The sequence below is a fragment of the Silene latifolia genome, chromosome Y (assembly GCF_048544455.1).
Source record: "Silene latifolia isolate original U9 population chromosome Y, ASM4854445v1, whole genome shotgun sequence".
Taxonomy (NCBI): Eukaryota; Viridiplantae; Streptophyta; class Magnoliopsida; order Caryophyllales; family Caryophyllaceae; genus Silene; species Silene latifolia.
Window position 1 is genome coordinate 335449263 of NC_133538.1, and position 15953 is coordinate 335465215.

At 41.8% G+C, this 15953-nt stretch overlaps 1 non-coding gene across 1 annotated transcript; it reads right to left on the reverse strand.

Moving 5' to 3' along the window:
- Nucleotides 1-598: 598 nt before the first annotated feature.
- Nucleotides 599-705, reverse strand: LOC141635450 (small nucleolar RNA R71). Its single transcript, XR_012540141.1, has one exon. It is a non-coding gene; the product is annotated as a small nucleolar RNA R71 (small nucleolar RNA).
- Between the last annotated feature and the right edge of the window lie 15248 nt (nucleotides 706-15953).

Genomic DNA, 15953 nt, shown 5'->3' on the forward strand with positions numbered 1-15953 from the left:
TATTTATTTTCTTTCAGTGTTGTGTATGCCCAGGTCAGACAGGTTGGAGTTAGTTTCAGCTGATTCTGAGCCAGAGAGACTGTTCAGGCATAGACTCCGTCTGCAAAGAGAATCACGAAAGGAAGACTTGAGTACTTTCGAACCCGAACTTCAGCATTTCCTATTTATAGAAGATCAATCTTTAGTAGAAGATAATCTCAGTTCTGTACACCAACCAGTAAAGATTCCGAATATTGCAAGTCATTCGGAGCCTAAAGCATCATTTATTCCTAAAGGTTTCAATCTCCAGACAGAGGATGGGAATACTTTTGACATCCGTCCGTCCTATATCAATCTGGTGGAGAGAAATCTCTTTAGAGGTGTGGCAGGTGAAGACCTGAGGAAGCATATGGAGGTCTTTCCGGACTACTGTTCTACTACCTCTGCCACAAATGGGGTAACTCAAGACAAGATTAAGGAGATGCTGTTTCCTTTTTCTTTAACTGACTCAACTAGGGAGTGGCTGACTAACTTGGACCGTACGGCTGCGGGGATCAAAGACTGGGAGACCCTTACTCTTGCTTTTTATAAGAGATATTACCCTCCGCAGCGCACTAATCAACTGAGGGCAAAGATCACTAGTTTCAAGCAGGCACCGGATGAAACGTTCTATGAAGCTTGGTGCCGGTTCAAGAGGTTGGTGACGTCTCTTCCTCACCATGGTTTCTGTCCAATCAGTTCTACAATGGGTTGTACGATGACCACAGAGCCATACTTGATGCCTCATCCAACGGAAGATTCCAAAAGAATACTGATGATGATAAGGGATGGGCGATTATTGAGGAGATGGCGACCCATTGTGCCGAGTATGGGAACCCGAGGGATGGTATTCGAACAGTTCACGCGATTGATAAGGCAATCGTGGCTCAGATAGAATCCATTAATGCTCGTTTTGATAAATTGGAGCTGCATTCTGCTGGAGAGCCTCAGACGGTCCATTTGCTTACTAGAGGGGAGACCGTCACATGTGAGAGGTGTGGGAGAAACGACGGTCATACTGTTGTTGGCTGTCTTACAGAGAAGGAACAGGTCCTTGCTTTTCAACAATACAGGCAAGGAGGGGGTTCCTATTATAATAACCAAGGGGCAGTCCATCCCAATTTGAGGTGGACAAGTCAAAATCTGCTCAATCCTACCCCTCCTCCGCAGCAGCAACAGCCATATGTCCCTCCTCATAAGGCTCAACAAGGCTTCCAGAAGCCTCCTTTCTTTCATAAACCTAATCACGGTGCATCATCCTCAGGTGGGGTGAGCGAGTTATCTGAGTTGAAGACGATGCTGCAGTCTTTGACAAAGCAATGGCAACTAAGTGACCAATAAAAGGATGTATCCATCAAGTCACTTGAAACTCAAGTTGCCCAGTTAGCCGCGAACCAATCCACGAGGAAGCAGGGTCATTTACCATCACAAGTTGATAAGAATCGACACGAGACGGTGAATTTAATAAATCTGAGAAGCGGTCTTTCATATGAGGGACTGGAATTGTTGAATTCAGACCCGAGGAAGGTAATTACTGCTGATGAACAGTGCCCTATTGAAGAGAAAGAGCTGACGACAAAGAAGATACTCGATCGACTGGTTTCAGGTGGTCGATCGAGTGAAAAAGCTGAAGAAAAGACTCGATCGAGTGGAATTTTTACTCGATCGAGTGACCATGAAAAAGAACAGCTCGATCGAGTAAAACAAATAGCTCGATCCATTGATTTTATTGAGGATTCTGCTCGATCGAGTGATATTGTTGCTCGATCGAGTGATGGTGCTAAAGAAGACCTAGATCGAGAGCATTCTAGTGCTCGATCGAGTGAAATATCGCCTGAAAGACCCCGTTCGAGAGGAAAGAAGTCTCGATCGAAGGATGTAGAGCTTGATCCAGCTGATACATTGGAAGAGAGGACCAAGGGGCTCAAGATACCCATCACGTTACCCTTCCCGAGGCGACTACAGAACACAAAGGCTAATCAACAGTTCGGTAAATTTGCCGAACTCCTGAAAAGCTTGCAAGTCACCGTTCCGTTCGACGAATTGCTGACACAGGTACCCTCTTAACTTAAATTTATGAAAGAAATTTTATCACGTAAGAGGCACAATAACGATCATGAGACGGTAGCTTTGACTGAGGTGGGGACGGCCCTAGTTCAGAATAAGTTACCTCCCAAACAGTCAGACCCGGGTAGTTTCTCAATTCCGTGTCACATTGGTACCCACTTAATTGATAATGCGTTATACGATCTTGGCGCTAGCGTGAGTGTCTTACCGTTGTCTCTTGCTAAGAGACTTGTTTGACCAAGTTTAATTGCACAAATATGACTGTTCAGATGGCCTACCGTAGTATATCACGGCCATTAAGTGTCATAGAAGACATACCTGTTAAGATCGGGAGATTCTTTATTCCCGTTGACTTCGTTGTACTTCACATCCCCGAGGACACACATACCCCTATTGTTTTAGCGAGACCATTTTTATTCACTGCTCGTGCAGTGATAGACGTCGGGGGCAAGACATTGAATTTCCAGGTTGGGGACGAGGAATTGATATTCCATCAGTCTAAGTCCCAAAGGGCTCCCATGAAAGCTCAGCCTTGCAATGCCCTCTCTTCTACTGGCCCTCCTATTGACACTCCAAACGAAGATTTGGAATATTGTGCTACTATCGTGACCCCTCCGCCTCAGATTGAGAGCAAAAAGGAGGAAAGTTCGTCTGTTTTCCTTCCTGCAGGTACAGATGAAAATAATGCAAGAGTAAGGATGAGGAAAGTTTGCGCGTATGTGGACGTCAACTATTCTCCTCCTAATGATTCAAATACAAGCTCGTGGAGAATGAAGAGGATGGTTAATGTTGCTGAGGTGACGTCCTCCAGTCAGGAGCCCTCCGAGGGACTGCTGAATTGCTTTGAGAAGTGAGCGGGGTAATGCCCCGTGTAAAAAATTGTAAAAACAATTTTTAATTTCCCGTCGGATTTATTTATTGCATTTAATTAGGACAATTAGAATTTAGACATTTTTAGCGTAGTTTAGAAGACTATAGACTGTTACTATTCATATTTGGTATTTTGGGATATTTTTGCGAGTGTTTTTATGCAGGTTTGGGGAGATTATACGCAAATTCAAAGGCTTACACGAGGAAAAGAGCTCGATCGAGTACGTTTTTTACTCGATCAAGTGAAAGTTGATCGATCGCATGGTTTCTTATTGCTCGATCGACAAAAGCTGAAAAGGGGAGTACTTGATCGAGTAAATTTTTACAGGAACTCTCCATCGAGTGGTTTTAAATCACTCGATCGAGTGATTTTACAAAGGACACGCAGGGACTCTCTTTAACTTCCTTCTTTTTCTTATTACTTCCTTTCCTCTTTCATTATTTCGTCCTCCCTTGACCTCATTTGCGACCAAAAATCCCCAATATCTCCATTTTTTATTGCCCTTATACCAAATCCACCACCTACATTTTATTCATTGCTATTTAATCGTCCATTGCCCTCTGCTTTCCCCTTGATACTTGCTGTTTTACACGGTCAATTAGAGGAGTTAGGGTTTGCCATTTTTCGATCAAAAATCGCCATTCTTGCTTATTTTGTCAATTAATTGCTGAATTTGTAGGTTCCTAATCATCAATTAAGTAATTCCAATACTTCTTTGCATTTTAATTTCATTAATTTTGCTTTTTATTAAGTGACTTAGGAATTAGGGTTTCAGTATTCATTTTGGGTCGAATTTTTCGACTATTATTGTGATTTAGTGCTTAATTTGCCTTACTTGATGATTAATTCCCTTACCTCATCGAAGTTCACATGTTTAATTCGAATTTTTTGAGAAATTTTGTGATTAGGGTTCATTTTAGTCGAAACTTCCGACTGTCATTGGGTTTTTCATGCTGTTTTGATGTTATTGTTGTCTGCTACCCTTCATCCTATCGCTGTCTCTCTGCTAAGTTCGAAATTTTGAGGAAAAATTTGGGAAATATAGGGCTGTTTAGTCGAAAATTTCGACTCCTATGAGAATTTGCTGCTGTTAATTTGTTAAATTAATTATCGTTTTCCCCTGCCCTATTTGACTAGGATGGATTCTAGCTATATGCCTTCTACGAGCTCCGCTGCCAGTCCGTCCTTGTCTTTGTCTAAGACGGTAGTCCCTGCTGCTACTACCATCTCCGCACCTGCCAGTACCTCTGTTTTTCTTATTTCTGCTGCCGGTACTGTCTTTACTCCAGCTAGCACTGTTGTTAGCCCCGTTTCAGCCACAACTGCTAGCCTTTCTTCCTCAGTGGTGGTCTCTGATGCGTCCACTACTGCAGCTTCACTTTCACCTGCAGCCATAGCTGCCTTCAGAGCGGCCCTAGTACCTCGTACCGTCAGTGGACGGTCTTCTACTTCAGGTTCTAGAGGCCGGGGTCGCGGTCGTGTTCGAGCTACACATGCTTCTAGCGTCTCTGCTGGCACGGTCACGATTCGAGTGGACGACACCCTCGACTCCCACCCTGAGTACCCGCAGGTAATTTTTGTTAATGGTGTACATTGTACTAGATTTTATAACTTAGTTGACTGCGAGTTTCTCCCTACACGTTTTCTTTGCCGTAAGTCACTTGAGAGGCTCAGCTTCTATGAGCCGGTTTATGGGCTTTTACGGGGCACGGGGATGGCCGGACTGATCACTATGAGAGGCCATACCTTTCGGGAGCTGAGTCTCGAGTTCTTCAGCTCCTTCACCTTCTCCTCCGCGGCACACGATGCTGCCCCACTAGTCTTTCTGTGTCTTTCCGGTTGTTCAACCATTCATTTTCGATGACATTGGAGGAGTTTGTACTCGACTTGGACTTTCCTTTATGGGCGCCACTGTTGCCCCTAGGAAGGTCATCCGTCAGCTTTGGCAGACCTTGGCCCAGACCACCTTTCCCGAGCGAAAGCTCGCTCAGGTCCACCTTCCCCCTGCCCGTTACTTCCTCAGACTGATGGGGAGTACTATTTTTTGGCCGAATGGAGCCAAACAACATCAACAACAACGAGCTCTCCATTTTAGGCGGTTATCTGAACATCGACTGCGGGGGTCCCTTTACCCTCAACATCACATATTTGACCACCCAGTACTTCCAGTCTCAGGGAGAGAAGATCACGGGCACTATCGTCTGCGGTGGCATAGCCACCATTCTTGCCCGCTCTCTCCTCCAAGCCTTGCCTCGTGACCTACCGTACATTGAGGGGGAAAGGTACCTGAGCCTAGTGTCTATGCACTCTCAGACCTGGCTGACTTCTGACTATCGGACCTAAAAGATAGACGGTTCCTTGTCCGTAGACCTACCTTGCACCATTCTCCCTCGTCTAGCCCCTTTTCCTACTGTTGCACGGGGCGCCCGACCACCACCTTTACCAGAGTACCACCTACCGATCCGACCATCTACTACCATGCCCGCCACTAAGAAAAGGCGTAGACTTGAGACCGGAGAGGGATCCGCACCTTCCACGGGTGGCCAAACTTCCACGGCCACACCTACCCCGATCCCTACTCCTACTGCTTCTCCCGCGCCTGCTGACCAGACACGGTCGGTCCTATCGGCTAATTTTGTACCTCCTCCACCCTTAGAGGCATCCTCGGTCATGGACCAAGGGCGCCGTGACGGTTTGTTGATTGAGATTGCAGAGAGACAGGCTCGTATGGAGAGGGACATAACTTTGACTTTGTTCCCTCTATACGAGTATCACATGCGGCGACACCGTCCGATCCCAGAGGGTTCGTCACGCCCTTCCTTTTACCGATATCCAGGTGAGGGGTACCCGGAGCCTGCTAGTGAGGAGGAGGAGGACGAGGACCCGGTGGCGGCGGCGGAGAGAGCTCGAGCTGAGCAGGGGAGGAGGAGAGAGCCGGAGGTGGACCCGGACTACACTGTGACTGTGGAGGACGTGACGGAGGAGGCTGACGAGTAGTTGCTGGTTTACTCACTTCCCTAGTTTTCAGGCTGGTTTGGGGAAGTTCGTGTTTTGTATGATTATTCTCGCTCTTTTATTTCTTTTATTTCTTTTATCTCCTTTTTATTTTATTGTTTTTTATTCTTTATTGGTTGTATATTCTCGTTGCCCTGTATATATCTGCTGGTGTATGCTGGAGGACAACGAGGGCGTTGTCCGTTTTGGTTTGGGGAGGGTATTGCATCCTTTTGAGTTTGTATTTGCATTTGTTTTGCATTCACGTTTATATTTTCAGCTTGCATATTTATTTATTTATTTCATTAAAATTCAAAAAAAAATTCAAAAAACCAAAAAATAAAAAAAATTTCAAAAATCGAAAAATATTCACATTTATTTTTGCATATAGGTTGAGTTGGAGCGGTTGATTTTCGTAATGATATTGCACTTTAGCTTGTCATTTTACTTGAGCCTTGCACTTTCATTGAAAGTTATTAGCTTTGTCATACGCATAATCTACGAGTTTTTGTTCAAATATAGCTGACTGTTTAGACTTGACCTGATAATTGGCAACTTACTTTGCAATTTCTGAGATTTAGAGCCCATAACTGGTGACATTCATGACCAGTTCATTAGGAATTGAGAGTAGTACTCCTTGCATAGCATGTTCATCATTTTTGCACTTTTATGACATTCGATTTCTTGTCAAACGCACACATTTGGGTTTGTGGTCGGTGTCAAATGCAGGGAGGTGCTTGCAAATTTTCCCCTTTTCTTATATTTTTCACCCATTTAGCTCCACTTAAGCCAAAACTTGCCTTTTTGACCCATTAGCTACATCCCAAACTGAGCCTGCCTAGTCAAGCTAGTTTAGTATGTCTTCTGTGGTATGATTTTCCGTCTGCAGTTTGGCCCGTATCATTTTGATTGGAGTTGGTGTAAATAAAGGAAGGAGAAAAGAAAAAAAAAAGAGAATTGAAAAGAGAAAAAAAAAAGGAGAACGTGAATAGAGAAAAAAAGAAAAAAAATGAAAAAATGTATGATTCATGTATGTCAGAAAAATGGGAAAAAAATGTTGAAAATAATATTTGATATGTATCAGTTGATTCATTTAGACGGTATTAAAAAAGGGAAATTTGTGACCGTCTAACTCCTCCGTTCTTATTCCATACTTTTGAGGAGATAGTGTATGTTATTAGTGAGCTATGTGCCAAATGAAGGGCACTTGTACTTTATTTTTCAGTCAGTTGAGATTCGGACGGTCTTATATGGTCCTGTTTAGGAACTAGCTTGGCGCTTTTACCTCCACATTTCCATAACTTGTTTTGCCTTTTCTCACCTGAACCTCACTATTCCCATATCATTTGTAAGCCCTCGGCTGTGACGGACATTATCGGTTGGAGTGTGTGCATTAGTACTTGAATTGTCTTTCATTTTTGTTGCATGCATGCTATGTAGGTCGCAGTTAGGTGAATGACTATTTCTCTTCCTCTCTTTCACATATATTATTCACCCTTTGCTTCATGAGAGAAGAGTGACCACGTGAGAGTCCGATTTTGTTGGTCTTGCAAGGTCGATAGGTCGGCTATATTTCTGAACAACTTATAAGTCGTTTGCGTATTGACTGCATAGCTGTAATTGTTAATTTTTGTTGCATTAAACTGGTTCAAGTAGACAAGTTATAGCTAGCTCTGAGTTTTCATTTCCGTTCCATTACTTGCATTTTAGTTTACTCGAGGACGAGTAAAGGTTCGGTTTGGGGAGATTTGATAAGTGCATTTTGTATAGTCTTTTTAGCCTATTTAAGCACGTATTTCCATGTACTTTTGTACTGTTTTTATCGCATTATGCCCCGAATTGGCTACTTTGGTTCGTTTTGTCCGTTTTGTAGAAATGAACGTGAAAGTAGTGGAATCGTACCATTTTCGTCCTACTTTTCATGCATTTTGAGGAGACGGGATTTTTTAGAGCGAGATCTTGCATTGGGATGCGTGAAGGAACGGTACACGAAACGATCGATTCGAGTTTGAGTCATTTTCGAGGAGGAAGAATACTCGATCGAGCCTTTTATTGGTCGATCGAGTGGTTTCTATGGCTGAGGATGGTCGATCGAGCAGTATTTTACTCGATCAAATAGTGCTGGAAATAGAGGTTACTCGATCGAGCACTAATTTTACTCGATCGAGTAGATTGCCTGGAGAAGTATTCGATCGAGCTGTTTCAGACTACTCGATCGAGTAGTTTTGTCTTCCGTAGGCTTTAATTAGTCCATGAACTTGTTTTTAGTTATTGGACTTAGCATTTTTCTATTTAAGCGTACATTAATTAGGTCATGAGGCATTTAATAATCGGATTATCTTTTATTCATCTTTCACTGCAAAAAGACTACGTTGCTTTTTCCTCTTTACTCTAACTTTTTCTTTCGGATTTTCTCGCTCGGATTTAGTTGTTCTTTACGCCGGATTCTTGCGATTGTAATCTCTTACTCTCTTTTAATCTTAATCTTTCAATCATTTGCTTTAATTACTTGTTTTGTTCCTTTTTAATTCCTGCCCTAATCTTTATTTATGCAATTTCATTATTATTTCATCATGTTTAATATTAGCTGTTTCATTGTTATTAGTTTTGACAATATTAATAGCATGAGTAGCTAAATCATTTCATGTTGTGATTAGGGGATCTACGGTAGAAATGTGACGATGTAGTGAGTAGGTTAGATGAATTATTTGTGAGATTCTGTCCCCATAGCAATATAACAGTATTTACCGACTTAGTCGAGTGCACGCTTCTGAATCACCTTTTAATCTGGTTAAATTTAATCCTGGATCGGAAGATTGGACTAAGTAGACCTGCCATGAACAGTAGACTACCCTGACGAGGACGGAAGTTAAGTTAGTGGAAATCTAGGATAGAAAGTGGACCGGAAGAACCTTTCCATATCCGTCTCACAGTAATATTTGCAGTTGAGTCATAAGACTACCGTAGTGAACCAAAGTCCTGACATGTCCCTTCTTTATTGATAGTTTATCTATATTTTCTGCCTTCACTGCTCTTTCCTTGCTTCTCTTTCTTTTACACCTTTTAGTTTAGAAAATCCATTATAAACCCCCCATTTTGTGACCAAATAGATGGACTCTTTACATATATCTTGCCTCCTTGAGGATATCGACCTGACTTCCCTAGCTGTATAGTTAGTTTAGTTAGTTATTTTTGATAGGTATACGACTGCCCTGTCAAGTATATTTTTCAAAATAATATGAATCATCTCTAATCAGAATATAATGCAGGAAAAGAGCAACTACCTCTCTCAACAGCAGGATAACTAAGATAATCCAGGACAGAGGCGATAGAATCAACCCTGGTAAACATATAGGTCTGGGTCCATCCCTTATCATCTCCTGAATCAAAATTAGTGATCAAATGAGCCATCTTCGACCTGACTCGGAGATTAAACCGGCCAGTAGAATGACTATTTAAATGGTAGACATTCTCAAAATCTTCTAGGGTAATGACCAGCTTATGTTTAGTACATAATTTCTCAAGTGAATGAACGATCTTCCAAACCATTGGCATAAGTTGGAATGGAGGAGCCCTAATAGCCCTAATCACTTCAGCCATAAAAGGAGAAAGGGGAAACTGACATCCACCCTTGAACGCCCATTCAAAGATACAAAACCAGCCTGGACTGCCCCAATTGGCCCTGAATGGACTGCTCTCGAGGATCCAAACCTCAGCTTCAGTTGGAATAAGACCCCTGCCCTTCAGATAATGTTCAAAAGTTGGCTTCAATTGATTAGCGTCATGGAAAGAAGCAGCCAAAGCCTTCTCAGGAGTATATTCAACCCATTTGTATGACATAGATAAATTTTCTGGAGGAGCAGTTACCTCCACCACTTCGTCCTCAGGAATGACATCAGTGTTGGGGTTGGTGTCCTTAACAGTTAGTGCAAGGACTTATAAACCTCTAAAAGGATCAAAGGGCATACTTTTGGTATTATTATCAGTTGATCCACGTTTATCAATAACGGTTGGCTTGCTAGATAAGTTTGACGTTATTGTCATACAGATGGCGGTGATCAACTGGTCCCTAAAAGTCACACCTATAGGATACGTTCGAGAGATATGACGGTATGAAAATACTGTCATGTAGATGCCAAGATTGACTAACCAGTTAGTCCGAGTTATTTGACTAGTAATTAGTCAAATATGTGATGTTGAGATATTATATTTAATACGGATTAAATATCATGGGCTAAGGCGAATTAACCAGTTAATTCGTAAAATTAAATATACGTGATTTATATTTAATTAAATGTATATTAAAAATAATTATACAATACTGTTTTGTCGGACACGTATTAATAATTCAAATTGACCCGTATTATTAGGCGATGCCTTAATTTCCGATAACCGATAACAATTTATAATATAAACCCGTCATATACATTTTAGCATTTGGTGAACTGGACCTCGAGCTAATATTAAGAGGAAGTGGAAGCCCACTTCCCCATGCATGCACTCGGTCCGGCCGAACCAAACAAAAGGAGAGACTCCCTCTCCTTTTGACCTAGACAATTTCATTTGCAGAAAAACTAGGGTTTTGAAGAGTATTCTCCTCTGAAAAACCCGAGATCTCTCATCTCGACAAAACTCACATCAGTTCTCCCTATATTGCAAGGCAATCGGAGAACACTGTTCTAGCACAAGGGCATATCTCGGACAAAGTCTTGGGTGTAACAATTAGGAGGAAATCGCTTTGATTTACTTCTTTACGCCGCAATTTTAAAGGACCCGAGGTTATTTCTATACATTAATCATTTCATTGTGTTTATCGTTTTATGACTATAAATTGCATGTTTAAATTTACGTTATAGTCCTGCAATTAAAGGGTAGTATACGGATATTAACCCACAAGTGGTATCAGAGCGAGGCCACGTGAATTTTTCATGTGTTTTTCATAAAACGTCGTTGAAACGATGTATTTTGGTTAAAAAATTTTGTCTCGGCAGCCATTTTTTTTTAACTCGGCAGAAATTTTTTTTATTTGCTGCGTTTTTTTTGGTTGCTTTGGGAACCGTGTCTTGTTTACACGGTTACTCTTGTTGCTGTTTTGTCTCAAAAACCAAACCGTGCCATGTTTTACACGGCTGTTTTGTTTCAAATTTCATGTTGTTTTTACATGTTGTTATTTTATACGGAGATTATAGCAACATGTCAAGTTTTTGTCAATTGTTAAAATTGTTTTGATGCGGTTTTGATCAAAATTACAATTGATTTTGTCTCGAAAATATGTTTTCACGAGGGTTTTTGAAGTTACAGCCTCTTTAGCATTCGATCGAGCGTATTTCTACTCGATCGAGTCTTTTTTGTCTTGTTTTGATCGATCGAGTCCCTGTTGTACTCGATCGACCCTGTCTCAAAAACTTTTTGCTCGATCGAGTCCTTGCTGTACTCGATCGACCCATTTTCAAAACCCCTCTGCTCGATCGAGTTGTCCTCGTACTCGATCGAGCAGACTTGCTGATATAGGTACTCGATCGACCTCATGATTAGTCGATCGAGCACCTCCTGATTGGCATACCTCTCGATCGACTTGCAGATCAGTCGATCGAGCCCTCCTGTCCCTCGATCGAGCACTTGTGTCCCTGGATCGAGGGATTTCATCTTTAACAGCTTTGAAAATTTGTTTCTTTTGATTTAAATTTTCTTTTGGCTTCAATATGTACTTTATCCGGATATAGTACACTCGCTATGATTGTGAAACGGTTCACACACGTACCATTAAGTTATTTTAAATTATATTTAAAGTAACGGATTATAATAGATTAAAATTGAATGATAGAAGCGGTTTTATCACATGAATTTTAATCATTAAAAGGTGGTTTGGATAAATTTAACATAATTACGGAATTATGTCACGAATGAATTTGTTTTTAGTTGATGCATTTTTATTTATCGTTTGTTGAATGCCGTGAATGCCATTTTAATTACGTATTTAATTTTGCAATCAGTTGTAACTTAGTGTGGCCTTAGTAGAACGTGTTACCGTAATGATGGAACACGGTCTTGGTTGTATTTTGAGATCTTGTATCTCCGTTTTGGATTTTTCACTTGTAATTACAGTTTTAATTAGAATGTAAATAGGTTTATATTTTGTAATTTTAATTGTAATTTTTGAGAAGACCAAAGATGGAGACCGGATGCTCACTCCCGCTACATGGATCAAGATGGAACATCAAGACAAGCTTTTCGGGTCCAACGGTGGATTCCAAAGTTGTATTATGTTCTTTTACTAGGATAGGCCACACTAGGACCTTTTATTTACGTATTGCATTCTTTTATTTATTTTTCGCAACGATAATTTGCATCATATTCCGCCTAAAAACCAAACCACCTAATTATTGCATGAAAAACCGACACATATAGAGGTCACGAGTTAGTTTTCATTGACATTCGTATGTCACACGATCATGCTAAGCCATCATCTAAATTGATTCATTCACGCAGACGCTAGTTATTCGTTCACTTAAAATGAATTACAATTAAGTTGATGGGATCTTCCTCGTATAAACTAAAATTGAGAACGGTCTTTATAGGTCAAACTCCAATGAGTCCCTTCTTCGTCGGTAGGCATACTATGACCCCTTCTACGTCGGGTAAGTTGGAACCGATTGACCTATTTTATCTCAACACCATGGTCACTCGTACGATCCTGTGACTATGGTGGACTATAGATAGGATTTACAGAAATCTATCGACCAAGAGTTCTTCCTAAGAATTAGCTAAACAAATTGGCTTATCAATTTACTGAAATTGAGTCTTGGGATCACTTGTATCTTTCTTGAGGGAGATCAATTATGCAAGTGCAAGAGTCTACATGTTTAAAATGAATTTTAAAATAGACTTAAATCACCTCGATGAGTTGCTTATTTCGTTTTGTTTTTCTTTCTTTTTCGAGTGTAGATCACGATTTTAAATCGCTTAACAACAAATGGCTGGTTCAAGTGATAACCCAATGCCAAGTGCCACATTGGACCGTGAGTCCTGGCTTAGGATCTTCATGAGTCGGATGAATCGCCTACTCGATCAAGAATGACGGATCCAACTTCGCGGATCGGGAGGCGGATTACGGAATCTTGCCGCTGCCGACGGAAGCTCGGATATCTGCTTGAGCCCATGCCGTTAAACCCGGCCCCACGGGCCGGAATTAACGAAATCAACGAGTATAACGATTTCGCTTTAGAAGTCAAAAAAGTGCGGTAAAGAACGTACTCATTTTTGCAATGGAACCCAATTTGCCGAAACGCTTCATAGCCCAAGGTGCAAACAAGATTTTCACCACGCTCACTAAGGAATTCTCGAAAGCACCGAGAATCGTGACCTATGAGCATACCACTCGCTTCTTTGATGCGAGACTCGAGAAGGGCCAACCGGTTAGCCCACACATTCTCGGCATGATTGAGAATGTCGAGAAACCGAGACCTTTAATCGTAACATCGGTGAGAACATTGTTATCGACCGTATTCTTCATTCACTCCACGATGGTTATTCGCAATTCAGAGCGAATTACTATATGAATGATTTGAAGAAAACTCCCCATGAATTGCACTCCCTCCTCGTACAGACCGAGAAGGACATGAAGTTCAGTGGGAGCTCGAAACAGGATATTCTTGTTGTGTCAAACAAAGGGAAAGGTAAGGGCAAAGCTCCGCAAACCTAACGAGAGGTAAGGCGAAGTTCAAGAAGTCGGGTTCAGGGAAGAGTGGTCCTGGTGAGGCGAGTAACTCATCAGGCATGACAAAGAGCAAGAGTGAAAACATGGAATGCCACCATTGCCACAAGACTGGGCATTGGAGACGCACATGTCCTGTTTATCATGAGGACTTAAAGGCAGGTCGTGTTAAACCTGTTGGTATGTCTTCTCTCTCTTCTACTTTTATTCATATGATTGAGATTAACCACGCAAGTTACGGAACTTGGGTACTTGATACTGGTTGTGGTTCTCATCTGTGTAATCATGTGCGGGGGCTCAAAAACATCGAACCCCTCGTAAAGGGTGAGGTGGACCTGCGTGTTGGGAATGGAGCAAGAGTAGCTGCCATCTCCAAGGGGACATATGTGATCCGACTTCCAAGCGGATTTGAGTTGTCTTTATAATGATCGCTATTATGTTCCTAGTCTTTCCAAAAACATTATTTCGGTTTACGCGCTTGATAAACTTGGTTTTTCATTTGTAATAGAAAACAATGCTTGCATTTTCTCATTACACGATATGATTTACTGACAAGGCGGTCTCTATGAACGGAATTTATGTTTTAGATCAGACCACGGAAATATTACACGTAATGAATAAAAAGTTAAAGGTTGGTGACAAAGATCAAACGTATCTATGGCACTGCCGTATGGGACACATTAATGAGAAACGCGTAAAACAGCTCATCAAACATGGAGCTATCTCGGCCTTTGATTTTCAATCATTTGGCACGTGTGAATCATGTCTCATCGGTAAGATGACTCGTATTTCCTTCAAAGGTGTTGGAATGCGCGCTGCTGACCTATTAGGGCTCATACACACGGATGTATGTGGTCCTATGTCAATCATCGCACGAGAAGGCTATAGGTATTTCATCACTTTCACGGACGATTTGAGTAGATATGGCTATGTCTACTTAATGAAGCACAAAAGTGAATCCTTTGAGAAATTCAAGGAATACCAAAATAGGGTCTGAGAACCTATTAGGTAGAAAGATTAAAACACTACGTTCGGATCGTGGTGGCGAGTATCTTTCTCACGAGTTTGATCAACACCTTAAAGACGTCGGATCGCCCTACGCTTAACTCCACCGAACACCTCAATTGAATGGTGTGTCCGAACGGAGAAATCGAACACTACTTGATATGGTTCGATCCATGATGAGTCACACGGTTTTACCCGATTCATTATGGAGTTATGCTCTTTGTCGGCCGCTCTAATACTTAACCGAAGTCCGTCTAAAGTCAAGTTGACAAGACTCCATATGAACTATGGAAGGGAACGGTCCCTAACTTGTCCTTTATACGGGTTTGGGGCTGCGAGGCTTATGTCAAGTGGAGACCTGAAGATAAGCTCGGCCCGCGATCGGTCAAGACATACTTTATAGGTTATCCTAAAGGATCACGTGGTCATTACTTCTATTCGCCAACCGAACAACGTGTTTTTGTTGCGGCTAGTGCGACATTCTTAGAGAAGGAATTTCTCGAGAATGCAAAGAGTGATAGAACCTTCGACCTGTCGGAGATTCCAGAACCAAACACCGAGCAACTATTGGAGGAACCTATTCCTTCAATCCCGCTGCGTGAACATTCCCGAGGAACCAAGGAGGTCGGGAAGAGTCTCTATTCCTCCGGACAGATACATCGGTATGGTCGAGGAACATGACATAGATGACGTTCTACTCTTAACGAGTAGTGAACCCGCAACCTATAAAGGTGCCATGACCGTTCGACTCAAAGCTATGGCTTGAGGCCATGAAATCCGAGATGGACTCTATGTATGAGAACAACGTATGGGATCTTGTTGACTTATCCGCTAAGGTTCGTCCCCTTCAATGCAAATGGCTTTACAAGATAAAGCATTCTGTGGAAGGTCGGCAAGATATCTACAAAGCACGACTAGTTGCTAAAGGTTTCACCCAAGTGCCAGTTTGCACTACGATGAGATTTTTGCACCCGTAGTCATGCTGCGTTCCATTCGGATTATCTTAGCGATTGCCGCTTTTCATGATTATGAAATTTGGCAAATGGACGTGAAAACCGCCTTCTTAAACGGCTTTTTGGAGGAAGAGTTGTACATGGTACAACCCGAAGGTTTTATCGATCCAAAGACATCCTAAGAAAGTGTGCAAGCTTAAGCGTTCCATTTATGGACTTAAGCAAGCATCAAGGAGTTGGAATCATCGCTTCGACCAAGTGATAAAAGAAAATGGATTTACTCGATCTGTCGAGGAACCATGTCTATATATCAAGTCGAGTGGGAGCAAGA